Source organism: Thalassophryne amazonica, chromosome 3 (assembly GCF_902500255.1).
Source record: "Thalassophryne amazonica chromosome 3, fThaAma1.1, whole genome shotgun sequence".
NCBI lineage: Eukaryota > Metazoa > Chordata > Actinopteri > Batrachoidiformes > Batrachoididae > Thalassophryne > Thalassophryne amazonica.
Genome location: NC_047105.1, coordinates 128,957,304 through 128,970,459, shown reverse-complemented (window position 1 = coordinate 128,970,459; position 13,156 = coordinate 128,957,304). Strand labels below are relative to the sequence as shown.

Genomic DNA, 13,156 nt, shown 5'->3' with positions numbered 1-13,156 from the left:
CTGCTGATGAAGGAATGATTGCAGACCAGGAAGAAGAAATGAGTCATTTAAAAGAAGAGTACAAAAGAGGTAAAGGGCTGAATGCTGTTTTTAATCCTCCAAATCTCTTATGATACTTTATAACATGTACTGGTCAAATATTTTCCTCATCTGGTCTTCCTCCTTTTCCTTGGTAACTTGCCGGCTTTGCTACCAGGTGTGACATGTCGACCTGAATAGTGTTAATGTGGAAGTGTGCAGAATTATGGGTTTGCAAAAGAGAGGGAGGGAGAAAGAGAGGCTTTGATGGAAGTCTGGTCCCAGAAATAGTCTTTAACATAACTATCTTTGGTTCTGTGATAGCAGTCCACTTAGCCTGTTAGCATGAGTGGTGCTAGCAACCGTCTTCAGGTCAGGCCGGGAAGCATCACCGGTTTAGAACTGACACACGTAACATGGCATTATATTTTGTCACTGTCTGTGCACACTCAGAGAAAACAGCATAAATGTTAAATGGTTAATTCTTTCACTCTCTGGTTTGTATCTATTGTGTGAGTGCGTGCACATCTTTTTGTTATCCACGTGGGCGGTGTCAGCTAATTGGTAGCAAAATGACATAATTGGATAATTAACACCTTGCACTGGACTTTATATGACTGGAAAACAACTGAGCCATGAAAAATATAAACAGATTTTCCAACTGACCATTGCAGGGACTGAAATAAAGTCATGTGACTGTTTCGGTTCAGAAAACTGACTTTTGCTTCTAAGCAGAAAAAGAGGGTTCTCCGCACTTCGGCCTGCCACAACAGTCCGGTGCAACCAGGTCAGGATGAACTGTGTAGAAAAACGGCAGACGACAGTAGCAACACAGACAACTGCATAATTAAAATATTTATTTAAAGGTGCATAACAAAAAAAAAAGTGGACTGATTTGGATGTAAGGTTAGATCTTTATCAGAGTCCTTGGAAAGAATGGATGGTAGAGCCCCTGATAAAGATCATGAACAGGTATGATTGCGCATAAATGGGGCATAGACTAACTAAAGATCCACCAATATCTGTCCAGGTACTACACTCTCAACATCAGTCATTAAAGGCAAACCGCCCATAAATACGTGAGACAAAATTATAAACCACACATTAAAAAAGTTCAATTTAAGTTCAAATACAATTGTGCCAGACACAGAACAAGACAGAATGATAATTAAAAAAAACAAGTTAAATTTAATTCCTCATTCAAGCCTCAAGTTTCTGAAGTGCCTAGTGTATGAATCTAAAATGCTTCCCTACGCAAAAGTTTTTAAAATAATGTCACCACCCCTGGGTGGGGCTGTGATTTTCTTAATTCCCCAGAATTTTAATGAAGCTGCAGAGCCATGATTGGCCTGCTTGTATTGCCTCGCCATGACACAAGTCAACTTCTGGGTATGAACTGCTGTCTTGTGTTAAGCTACCCATAATTTGAGTTGACATTTTGTTTGGTCTATATAGTCCAGTCCACATTACACTTTTAAAAGGTAAGCTATATGCGTACTGTTGCAATTGATAAATGAAGAAATAGGATATTACTTGCCAGAACGGGGATGAGAGAAGCATTTTGCATCAGTCAAATTGGGACATTGTGCCCAATTACTGTATTAAAAAAAAACCCTTTGGTTGGCTGGAAAGCCATGTAGTTTAGACTGAAGTGACCATGCCCAAATGAACAGACGGGAATGTTATGGGCATTCCCAAATATAAGCGTGGGCGGCTCAACACATATCTTTAAGTGTCGGGTCACTCTTCAGGACATGCTATATTAATTGAATAATGTTTTTTTGTTTGTTTGTTTTTTTACAGAGCCTAATATACTATCCCTGCCTGGAGAACTAGAGGACTTAAAGAAATCACAGTCCAGATTTTTGTGGCACTCCATAACTCTCTCTGTATATTGGTGAGCCAAGCACATTCTGCACAGTTTACGCATTAATAAAATCATTTGGTCATTATTATTTGGTTCAGATTATAAAGTCTTCATGCAAAAATGGGAGGAAATTCTAAATAAATGCTCTCTGGATCTTATGTAGTTATTATTTATACACACGCCAGCCACACGTGTATAAATTCCGGCCCCATCTGAACCGGCAGTAAGGATCTAAAGAGTCGCATCCTAAAAGTTCGAATCGACAGTTATTGTATGCGCTGAATCATCCACCCTCATGCTGATGTGCATCAGCCAGAGGAGGAAAAAGAAATCATCGTCCGGAATCATCCGCACTGACTATCTCTCCCAATAGTGGTCGAATCAAAATTGACTTTTATACAGTAGTCTAAATTTTCGGGGCCCACAACTTGACCGCTTCTGTCTCAGATCAGCCATCTTTCAGCAAAAGAGATCTGGTGACCAGAGAGAAAGGAAGAGGGGGAAAAAAAGGTACATGTGCATGAGTTAACAGGGCTCACCTGTATATCAGAAGCTCAAAGAGCTTTACAATGATTGTTCATATTAACCTATTCACACACACACACACACACGCACTAATGACCGGGTGTTGTCATGCAAGGCGCTCACAACACACTGGGAGCAACTTGGGCATTAAGGACCTTGCCCAAGGGCCCTTAGTTCTTTTCTGCTAGGATGAGTTTGAACTGAGCAACCACTGATCTCAAGCCCACTGCTTAACCAGTAGACCATCACCTCCCCCAAAAGCTTTAAGAAAATGTTTACACACCTTAGATGAAGTATTTCCACATATTTTCTATTAAAATGTGACACATAAATGAAGAATAACATATTTTAAAACCAATTTTATTGTATTTTAAAATATTAAATTTATAAACTTTACAAGATTGAATGTATAAATACAGAACGCCCATCCAGAGATGGGTGTGGTATTTGTGCTGGAGACCCTCCTGTCCTGTGCACCAACAGCATTTCCTGTATATTCGTTTTGTGAATTGTTCTGTAATTTATGTCTGTAGCATGGCCCAAGCAGAGGATCACCCCTTTGAGTCTGGTCTGCTTGAGGTTTCTTCCTCAGAGGGAGTTTTTCCTTGCTACTGCTGCTCTGGGGGTTAGTAAGGTTAGACCTTGTGTGACGCGCCTTGAGGCAACTCTGTTGTGATTTGCCGCTATATAAATGAAAATAAATTGGAATTGAAAGGACGCAATGCTAAAGTATGAGCATAAGAATAGCAAACAGAATGTCACCTTTTGACCAGTTAAAATAGGTGAAGGTTCGCCATCTTTCAACTTTGTACTTGTCCAAGGTCTGTGTCCCAAGAATGTTTTCTGTGAATTTGAAGACCCTGGCAATAATATGAACAGAGTTATGCTGAGCACAGACGGACGGTGGGATGCAAAAACTTTGCAATACCCGAAAGGCCATATTTTTGCCTCGGGTAAAAATCTGACATTTTTATGTAATTAAATGATCTCTCATTGACTATCTGCAGTAGCTTCATGGCCCATACTTTGGGCATCACTGCAAAAAATAAAAAGTTTTTACAGTGTTCCTGCAGAGTTTTCAGAAGTCTCAAAAAGCATTAAATTTGCTGATCTAAAAATAAGACCTGAATTTGTACTAAAATATCTTAAATCAGACTTTGAAAACCCTTAAATATAACACACTGCTAAAATACCCTCGATCGTATGAGCATTTTCTTCTTTATAATTTGCAGTGGTTTAATTGGTATGCCAGTGCAAAGTGTGTGCAGCGGTGGGCACATCTAACCAAAAAGTTAGCTTTGATAACTGTTAATACGCAAACTGAAAAGTTAACTTTTATAAAGCTAAACCAATAAATCCCTTAAAAAATTGGTGGAAGTTACAGATAAAAGGTAAACTGATAACTTTCAGTATTGACTGCAGTACACTGGCATCTACTGACACAATGGGTCAGCACTTCTGTCTCAGATCAGCCTTCTCTCAGCAAAAGAGACCTGGTGACCAGAGAGAAAGGAAGGAGGAGGAGGGGGGATAATTTATCTTCACACCATACAGACCTGCCGGCATATCATTAGTCATGCAGACAGTTTTGACTTATGGTTAAAATTTTAAACAAAGTAATTCCAGATAATTTATTGAAATAGCGTAACCTCTCATTTTACAAAGGGAAAATATCAGCTATATGTTTTAGTTTTAAAGTAATTCACTAATTTTGAAGGTGTTAGCATTTACAGACACACATGCTACAGTGCATTATGGGAAAATTAGTTTCCTATCATCAGTGGTGGTTGGTTGGTATAACATACAACTTATTGAAATGATCCAAAGCGATATTGTGAGAAATTCAATCTTGGAGACGACGACCATGAAGGATTTCAAGTTTTTGGAGGGTGCAATTTTTATCAGTGGTCATGTAAGGGAATGCCCTTATCACCCTGCTGCTGCAGACATTGATGTCCGAGTTGATTCTGCTGCCTGGTCTCATCTCTGTGGGCTGAGTGCTGCAGCAGGACATTCTTTGAAGTTGAGGAACTTTTCAAACACGTTCCAAAAAAAAAACAATCCCGCACAGTCCGGCCGGTGTGTGCATTTTGTGTCAGGCTGCAGTTCACCTGTGTTAGTCATTAAATGCAGTTCTGTATGTGCAGAACTGCATTCATAACTGTGTGTGTGTGTGTGTGTTCATACATTTTAATAACCTGAAAGTCACCAGACCAGCTAGAATCGCACCATTGGTTCTTGGACAGTCACCTCTGTGTTTCTTCTTGCTGGTTTTATTTCTTCTGCGGCTTACAGTCAGATTGACACCGGTGAGTCCAACTTTAAACTTTGTGTTTGTTTGCAAAACTGCTCTTTTGTTAGTGTTAAACTGTTTGATTTCAGAAGAATGAACTGAAAATCAGATCGTTGTTAGTTTGCTGCCCTCATAATAACTTCAGTCACAGCTTATTACCTAAATGTGGAGCTGCACAGAGAAAACCAAAGGGGGAAAAAAAATTACAGAAGGGGAGGTTCGTTTTTAATGTGATGAGTTAAAACACAGGGTGAGCTCATGTGAACCCATCTTTCACCTGTACTGGACACAATTCTGAGCCAAACCACATCTGATCCTTGAAACTAAATGCTTGCAAAGTGAAAATCTGGATATGATGTGTTTTTATGCACAGCACTGATCTGTGGAGTGTGCACAGTGTGGCTGCAGAAGATTTGTCTTCCTACCGGTGTGGTCCCACCCAGTGTGTGATGTCATTGTGATTCCTTACAGTATTGCCACGCATTTGCGAAAAGTGCTGCTGAATCATTTAACAAACAAAATTTTCAGTTTTCAGATTGCTTTTTTTTTGCAAATGGAAAAAAATGACATATTTACAAAGACAGATTTATTTGTAACCAACACACTCACGTTTCAGTAGTGTCTGTTTTACCGAGTCTAATCACGAATGACGGGAAACTAATTTTCCCATGATGCATTATGGTATGTGTGTCTGTGAATGCTGAAACCTTCAAAATTAGTGCATTACTTTAAAACTAAAACAACCATCCAACCATTTTCTTCCGCTTTATCCAGAGTCGGGTCGCGGGGGCAGCAGCTCAAGCAAAGCCGCCCAGACCTCCCGATCCACACATACCTCCCCCAGCTCCTCTTGGGGAACCCCAAGGCGTTCCCAAGCCAGCCGAGAGATGTAGTCCCTCCAGCGTGTCCTGGGTCTTCCCCGGGGCCTCCTCCCAGTGGGACGTGCCCGGAACACCTCTCCAGCGAGGCGTCCAGGGGGCATCCAGAAAAGATGCCCGAGCCACCTCAACTGACTCCTTTCGACGTGGAGGAGCAGCGGTTAAAACTAAAACATATAGCTGATATTTTTACTTTGTTAAATAACAGAGGTGACGTTATTTCAATAACTTGTCTGGAATTAGTTTGTTTAAAATTTTAACCATAAGTCAAAACTGTCTGCCTGTGCATGACTCCTGTGATAGCCTGCAAGTCTTTATGGTGTGAAAATAAATTATCCTTTTTTCTCCTCTTCCTTTCTCTCTGGTCGTCAGCTCTTTTCTGCCTGCACACGATTGAGTGCTGCCACTTATAGTGGTCTGTCTGCTACAAAATATGTAACAGGCAGGTGCTAAAATCTATGATTTCAGACTTTAAAAATGTTTTTAACTGTTAAGCTTTACTCACTACACCACCAAAAAAAATGTTAGTGGACTGAAAGTTATCGGACCTAAATTTATCGGTAGCTACTTGGATTGATGGTTGATGGTTTACAAAGTTATCTGAAAAGCTAATACACTAACGAAAATGTTAGCTTTGATAATTAGCAGTTAGCGCAACTGTGCCCACCACTGAGTGTGTGTGTGTGTGTGTCTATCTATATGTGTATATATATAGTAGTGTTCTGAATAATAGTAGTGCTATGTGACTAAAATGATTAATCCAGGTTTTGAGTATATTTCCTATTGTTACATGGGAAACAAGGTACCAGATTCAGTAGACTGTCACAAATCCAACACCACCAAGCATTCATGATATGCACACTCTTAAGGCTATGAAATTGGGCTATTAGTAAAAAAAAAAGTAGAAAAGGGGGTGTTCACAATAATAGTAGTGTGGCATTCAGTCAGTGAGTTCGTCAGTTTTGTGGAACAAACAGGTGTGAATCAGGTGTCCCTATTTAAGGATGAAGCCAGCACCTGTTGAACATGCTTTTCTCTTTGAAAGCCTGAGGAAAATGGGACGTTCAAGACATTGTTCAGAAGAACAGCGTAGTTTGATTAAAAAGTTGACTGGAGAGGGGAAAACCAATACGCAGGTGCAAAAAAATTATAGCCTGTTCATCTACAATGATCTCCAATGCTTTAAAATGGACAAAAAAAAAAAAAAGACGCGTGGAAGAAAACGGAAAACAACCATCAAAATGGATAGAAGAATAACCAGAATGGCAAAGGCTCATCCATTGATCAGCTCCAGGATGATCAAAGACAGTCTGGAGTTACCTGTAAGTTCTGTGACAGTTAAAAGATGCCTGTGTGGAGCTAATTTATTTGCAAGAATCCCTCGCAAAGTCCCTCTGTTAAATAAAAGATGTGTAGAAGAGGTTACAGTTTGCCAAAGAACACATCAACTGGCCTAAAGAGAAATGGAGAAATATTTTGTGGAATGATGAGAGTAAAATTGTTCTTTTTGGGTCCAAGGGCCGCAGACAGTTTGTGAGACGACCCCCAAACTCTGAATTCAAGCCACAGTTCACAGTGAAGCATGGTGGTGCAAGCATCATGATATGGGCATGTTTCTCCTACTATGGTGTTGGGCCTATATATCGCATACCAGGTATCATGGATCAGTTTGGATATGTCAAAATACTTGAAGAGGTCATGTTGCCTTATGCTGAAGAGGACATGCCCTTGAAATGGGTGTTTCAACAAGACAATGACCCCAAGCAGTAAACAAGCAAAATTGTGGTTCAAAACCAACAAAATTAATGCCTCGCAGATGTAAAGAAAACATGAAAAACTGTGGTTATACAACTAAATACTAGTTTAGTGATTCACAGGCTTGCTAAAAAAGCAGTTTGAACATAATAGTTTTGAGCTTGTAGCGTCAACAGCAGATGCTACTATGATTGTGAACACTCCCTTTTCTATTTTTTTTTTTTTTTTTTTTTTTTTTACTAATAGCCCAATTTTATAGCCTTAAGAGTGTGCATATCATGAATGCTTGGTCTTGTTGGATTTGTGAGAATCTACTGGTACCTTGTTTCCTACATAACAATAAGAAATATACTCAAAACCTGGATTAATCTTTTTAGTCACATAGCACTACTATTATTCTGAACACTACTGTACCTGTTGCTATCCCAGACATAGCGCCGTCATTGGTACTCTAGGATGAAGTAGAGTGCGGTGGTGGAGAAATTGAATCAGGCTGCTCATGCTCTGTAACGTCCACAGGCGGACTTGAATGCTGAGAGGAGGATGGCTGCGGACCTCTCTTCTTGCACATGATTAACCTCTGGGTACTGAAACTTGGCACCGAAAGTCGAGGCATGTTTGGTTACTCTGTACTACTGAAGTATTTCGGTCTGTGCCACAAAAGAACTGAAGTTCGGTACCCAGCCCCATACATAGGTAGGCAGTCCAGAATAAACATCGGGCTAGGGCAAGGTCAAGGAGGCAGGCAAGAAGTTTAAAAAAAAACACAGCAGTACAATCAAAAACAAGGTCTCTGGGGACAGCTGGAAGCAAAGGCAAAGCACAATGATCTGGCGGAGAGGACATGAACAAGGTGAGATTTATATACAAGGTGTAATGAGCAGGTGATGAGAAACAGGTGTGAGGGAGTGGAAGAGCAGAGGGAAACACCCACCACCAAGCACCCAGTGACAGACAAGAGAAGCAGTGACAGAAAGCCCCAAACAGAAAATGACAGACAAGGAAGACACCACACAGAACAAAATGCTGCATAAAAAACACATCCCAAACCCTAACACAATTCGAGCTGCAGTCGAATTCCTTGGACAGCATTCATGTGGCACTTGGGGAAATATGCCAACTTGGCACAGCCAGCATGAATGTAGAGAACAGGCGCAGCTCACATGGCGTAAGAACGAGCATCCAAAATGGCAGTCTACCAGCATTCAGAGCAGTCTGATTGTGTTGGCACGTCCCGATAGTGCCCCTTGATGAGCTGAACCGGACAACCCCCCTCCCCGCATATTGCTTGAGTGCCCAAAGGAAATATTGTAATTTGCAATGTCTGTGGCGAACAATCATCATAGACGTGAACATAGACTAGATGTGAACATTGTGCAATCATGCTGAATACACAGTGTGTCACAGCGAGTCAGCACGTCTCCATGACACATTGACATCCCCTGCACCAGTGTGGATGGGGTCTAACAGCCCTGATAACATGATAATGCAGATGAATTCTCTGACATATGAGGTGGATTGACAATGGATATGTGATTATGTGCTCATCCTGGATGTTATACCTTGGTTACCGGCACTGTGTGTCAGTGCGTCTCCGTGACGCATTGACAGGAACTGCGGTCATGTGGATGGGGTCTAACAGCCATGATTACATGATAATACAAATAAATCCTCTGACACATGAGGTGGACTTAAAATGGATATGTGATTACATGCTCATTCTGGACGTTACACCGTGATCACAGGTGTTGCGTCAGCGAGTCAGTGCGTCTCAGAGCCGGCTGACTGGGCTGTCTGACGCTGAGCATCATGTGCCTCGTTTGACTGTGGCATAAAACAAGATTAAAAGATAAGAAAATAAAAGATGACAGGTTGAACCTGTGCCCGAGAGAGGAGACTGTGGAGCGTGAAAATTGGGGGCCATTTGTGCTCTGCACACACATACATGCAGGGATCAGCTCCCACTAGAGAGGAGTGCACGATAGGAGTTAACACACTTAAAGGGAAAACGTCAGTACCGATAAACCTGGCCAGTGTGGCTGTTTCGTTTTGTTTATTTTATTTCAAATTTTCGCTGAGAAGCGCTGCGTGAAAGCAGCAGCGCATTTTGGATTTGAGAGCACAAACAGCACCGTCTTTGGTTGCTTTGCAGTGGTTGGTGGTGGTGATGCTTGCAAAGTTTATTTTTTTCCCCTTAAATCTTGCACAACTGTGTAGCTATGAATGACTGTTCTCCACCCTTCCCTGTTGGCCAGTCAGATATCTGCGCCAAATGTAGGGCTGCAGCTATCGATTATTTTAGTAATTGAGTATTCTATTGATTATTCTGGTGATTAATTGAGTAATCTGATTAAAAAGTACTTTTTAAACAACATCAACAATCCTAAACAATGGCACAGTGTCGCTGCACCATCACGCAGATTGTCAAATTTAGTGTATCCCTTTCTGTTTTCCTGGGTAATTATTTTTTTTCACATCTTTACAAGTTTTGGCTCTCAGGAGCTCAGCCAAAGTCTTGACATTTTGCTGAAATGGCGATGTGATGTGGCTTTCTGTTTGTTCTCCCCAACTTGTAGAATTGAACCATTTTTATTTATTTATTTATTTATTTAAGGTTGGTGGACTGGGTCCCTGCATTAAATGTTTTTTTAATCCCTCTTTCTCTGCGATTCAGCAGATGCATTGCAGCTGGATGTTGAACATGCAGCTTTGCAGTCACTTTTTTTTAAATTTTATTTTATTTAAGTTACCGTGTTTGGAAGCGTTGTGTGTTGCTGAAAAAGCGACAATTAGCGAAACACTCAATGCAAGTCTGAGCAAAACACAGAAGAGAAGTGGACTTCTGCTGAGAGGATCTTCGTCCAGAAACTGTTTGTCAGTGTGGCCAGGGAAGGAGCTGTAGCTTGCCCGGTGTGCGGGGAGTGCTGAGCCTCTCACACCGGGCATAGAGAGGCAGTAGCCGGCCGGAGCGCGAATACCCACTCCCCATGGAGAGCAGCCAGCGGACGAACCAGTGTTTAATTAAAAAAAAAAAAAAAAAAAAAAAGACCAACACACTGCTTTGCTTTAAATGCACAATAAGCTACTTCAGATGACCAGGGTGGACCGTCTTTCTCCCAATAGGGTTTAATTTACTCTGTGCGTCGCGTTGGAAAGCGGTAGCTTTTGTACTAAATGGATTAGCGCTTTCATGGCCTGTGAGCATGCTCTAGTCTTCTTCTGTTTTTTTGTTTGTTTTTTTTCCTGGGGACACACAAGCCTGACATTTGTACTACAACGTTAAATGACGCTTTGGGGCACAGAATTTGCCTTGAACATTTTTTGTAATCAATTTATTCGAGTTACTCCACTAATTGTTTCAGCCCTAGCCAAATGTGACCAGCAGTTTTACCAGCTCCAGGTTACCATCAATGACAGAGTGGTGGAACACCATCTGTCCTTCTGGCCCGAAGGAGTTGATGTTGAATTTGCAGTTTGTCATGTTCTGCAGTGCACCTTGTTGGTGTTGCCTTTCTTCACTGTATTCTTGGAAAATCCTCTGCGGCCTGGAGCATGTTGACATGTCCGCCTGGCTCATGATTACAGCTCAGCTGGAAGGTGTTGGACAAAGTAATCCTGCCTGCACCCAAAAGCTGATAATAATAGTCTTTCCCTGTGAAGCATCTCTGCTCAATGCAACAGGTGGGTTAAGCAGTTTTCAATATCTTTAATATGATGCGAGTGTGACCCCCAGCAGTGTGACAGGGCATATCTTCAAAAGAGCGGACCACAGTGCTGGCCCTGTCCGCCTTCCCCCCATTTGCTTTCCATGCAGACCTCTGGTGCTGGCATTGAGGTTTCATGCTGTGTTGTTTTTATTCCCTACCTTTTTTTTTATTTCATTTTTTTATTTTTTTCATGGGGGAAGGTTTATGTTCACCTTCTACCTGGATTTGGGTGCTGCTGCACTAAATCATCCCAGCTGGCTTTGCACCACATTCTGGGTATTTGTACATGGCTGTACGAATGTCTGTCCCGTACAAATGTAGCTCAAATTCTTTTTGTTTTTCCAAATGGAGTGAATCGTACAACATTCGTGCTCTAGTTTGATGGGGCCCTGACTGTCGTCAGGTCAAACTCACCACTCTACTCCTTTATTTTAATGAGTGTTGTGTTAACATTTATTGTTAATTTGTTTCTTTGCAGACATACAGTCGGTGGTGGTGGTGAAAGAAGAAACTCTCCCTGAACACCAGGAATGGAATCTGAGTGTTGACCAGGAGGGCATTAAAGAAGAAAAGCTGTGGATAAGTCAGCAGGGAGAGCAGCTTCAGCAGCTGGAGGAAGCAGATCTCACCAAGTTTGGTTTCACTGCCGTCCCTGTGAAGAGTGAAAATGATGATGAAAAACCAGAGTCATCACAGCTTCATCAAAACCGAAGTGATGAGAGCACAGAGGCTGAGCCTGTAACCAGCAGCTCATCTGTACACAGAACACTGACAGCAGACGCTGATGGAGAGGACGATGGAGGACCACAACCAGCCAGCAACTCGGGTCCAAACAGCCATTTACAACCAGATACCAGTGGGAGGAGTTCAGACAGTTCTGGAACTGAGACTGATGACAGTTATGAGTGGAAACAGACCAGAGAACTTCAGTCACATTTTAACTGTCAAAAAAATACCAATATTGCTCATTCAGGCAACACTGATGAGAAACAAGGCTCTAAATATGGACAAGCATCTGGTCACATGAACAACTCAGAGCAACAGAAGGGGAGGGAAGCAAGCGGAAAACAGTTTAGCTGTTCTGATCAGAGTAAAAGACAAAAACAGAAGCGCATGCTGAACAAATGCATTAGAATTCAGGCAGGACAAAAAACATATGTCTGTTCTGAATGTGGTCGAAGATTTGGACAGCAGAGCCACCTCAATGAACACATGATAATTCATACAGGACAAAAAGCATTTGTCTGTTCTGAATGTGGTCGAAGATTTGGACTAAAGGGCAACCTGAAAAAACACATGATAATTCATACAGGGCAAAAACAGTTTGGCTGTTCTGAATGTGGTCAAAGATTTGGGCAAAAGAGCCACCTGAGCGAACACATGATAATTCATACGGGACAAAAAGCATTTGTCTGTTCTGAATGTGGTCGAAGATTTGGACTAAAGGGCAACCTGAAAAAACACATGATAATTCATACAGGACAAAAACCATTTGAATGTTCTGAATGTGGCCAAAGCTTTGCACACAAGACCTACCTGAACAAACACATGAGAATTCATACAGGACAAAAACCATTTGAATGTTCTAAATGTGGCCAAAGCTTTGCACACAAGACCTACCTGAACAAACACATGATAATTCATACAGGACAAAAACCATATGAATGTTCTGAATGTGGTCAAAGATTTGGACAAAATAGCCACCTGAACACACACATGATAATTCATACAGGACAAAAACCATTTGAATGTTCTGAATGTGGTCATAGATTTGGACAAAAGAGCCACCTGAACACACACATGTTAATTCATACACGAGCCTCGAGTGTCCTCGGTCCCACTGTGAAGGGGTTTGCCAGCAGAGATCTTGGAATGAGGATGTTTCAAAAGAAACAAACCCCAGCTAAAACCTCCAGAAAGCGCCTAGGCACCAGGGCGTATGAAGAAAGCAATGGTGCAACTTCTCCCAGTGCTGCGGGGAGACATCTCTTCTGTGGCAGCACTCAGCTGGGACATCCACCAGATAAGTCTGATCCTGGACCCCAGCAACAACACCATCAAAGGGCTAAAAGAATCCAGTGAAACTACATCATTGTAAATTGGTCCATTGGGG

The 13,156-nt window shown here is 41.6% G+C and overlaps 1 long non-coding RNA gene across 1 annotated transcript; it reads left to right on the top strand.

Annotated features, from left to right (window-relative positions):
• Positions 1-8: 8 nt before the first annotated feature.
• Positions 9-11,579, top strand: LOC117507583. The gene is made up of 3 exons (XR_004559769.1): positions 9-69; positions 1,822-1,915; positions 11,522-11,579. It is a non-coding gene; the product is annotated as an uncharacterized LOC117507583 (long non-coding RNA).
• Positions 11,580-13,156: the final 1,577 nt, after the last annotated feature.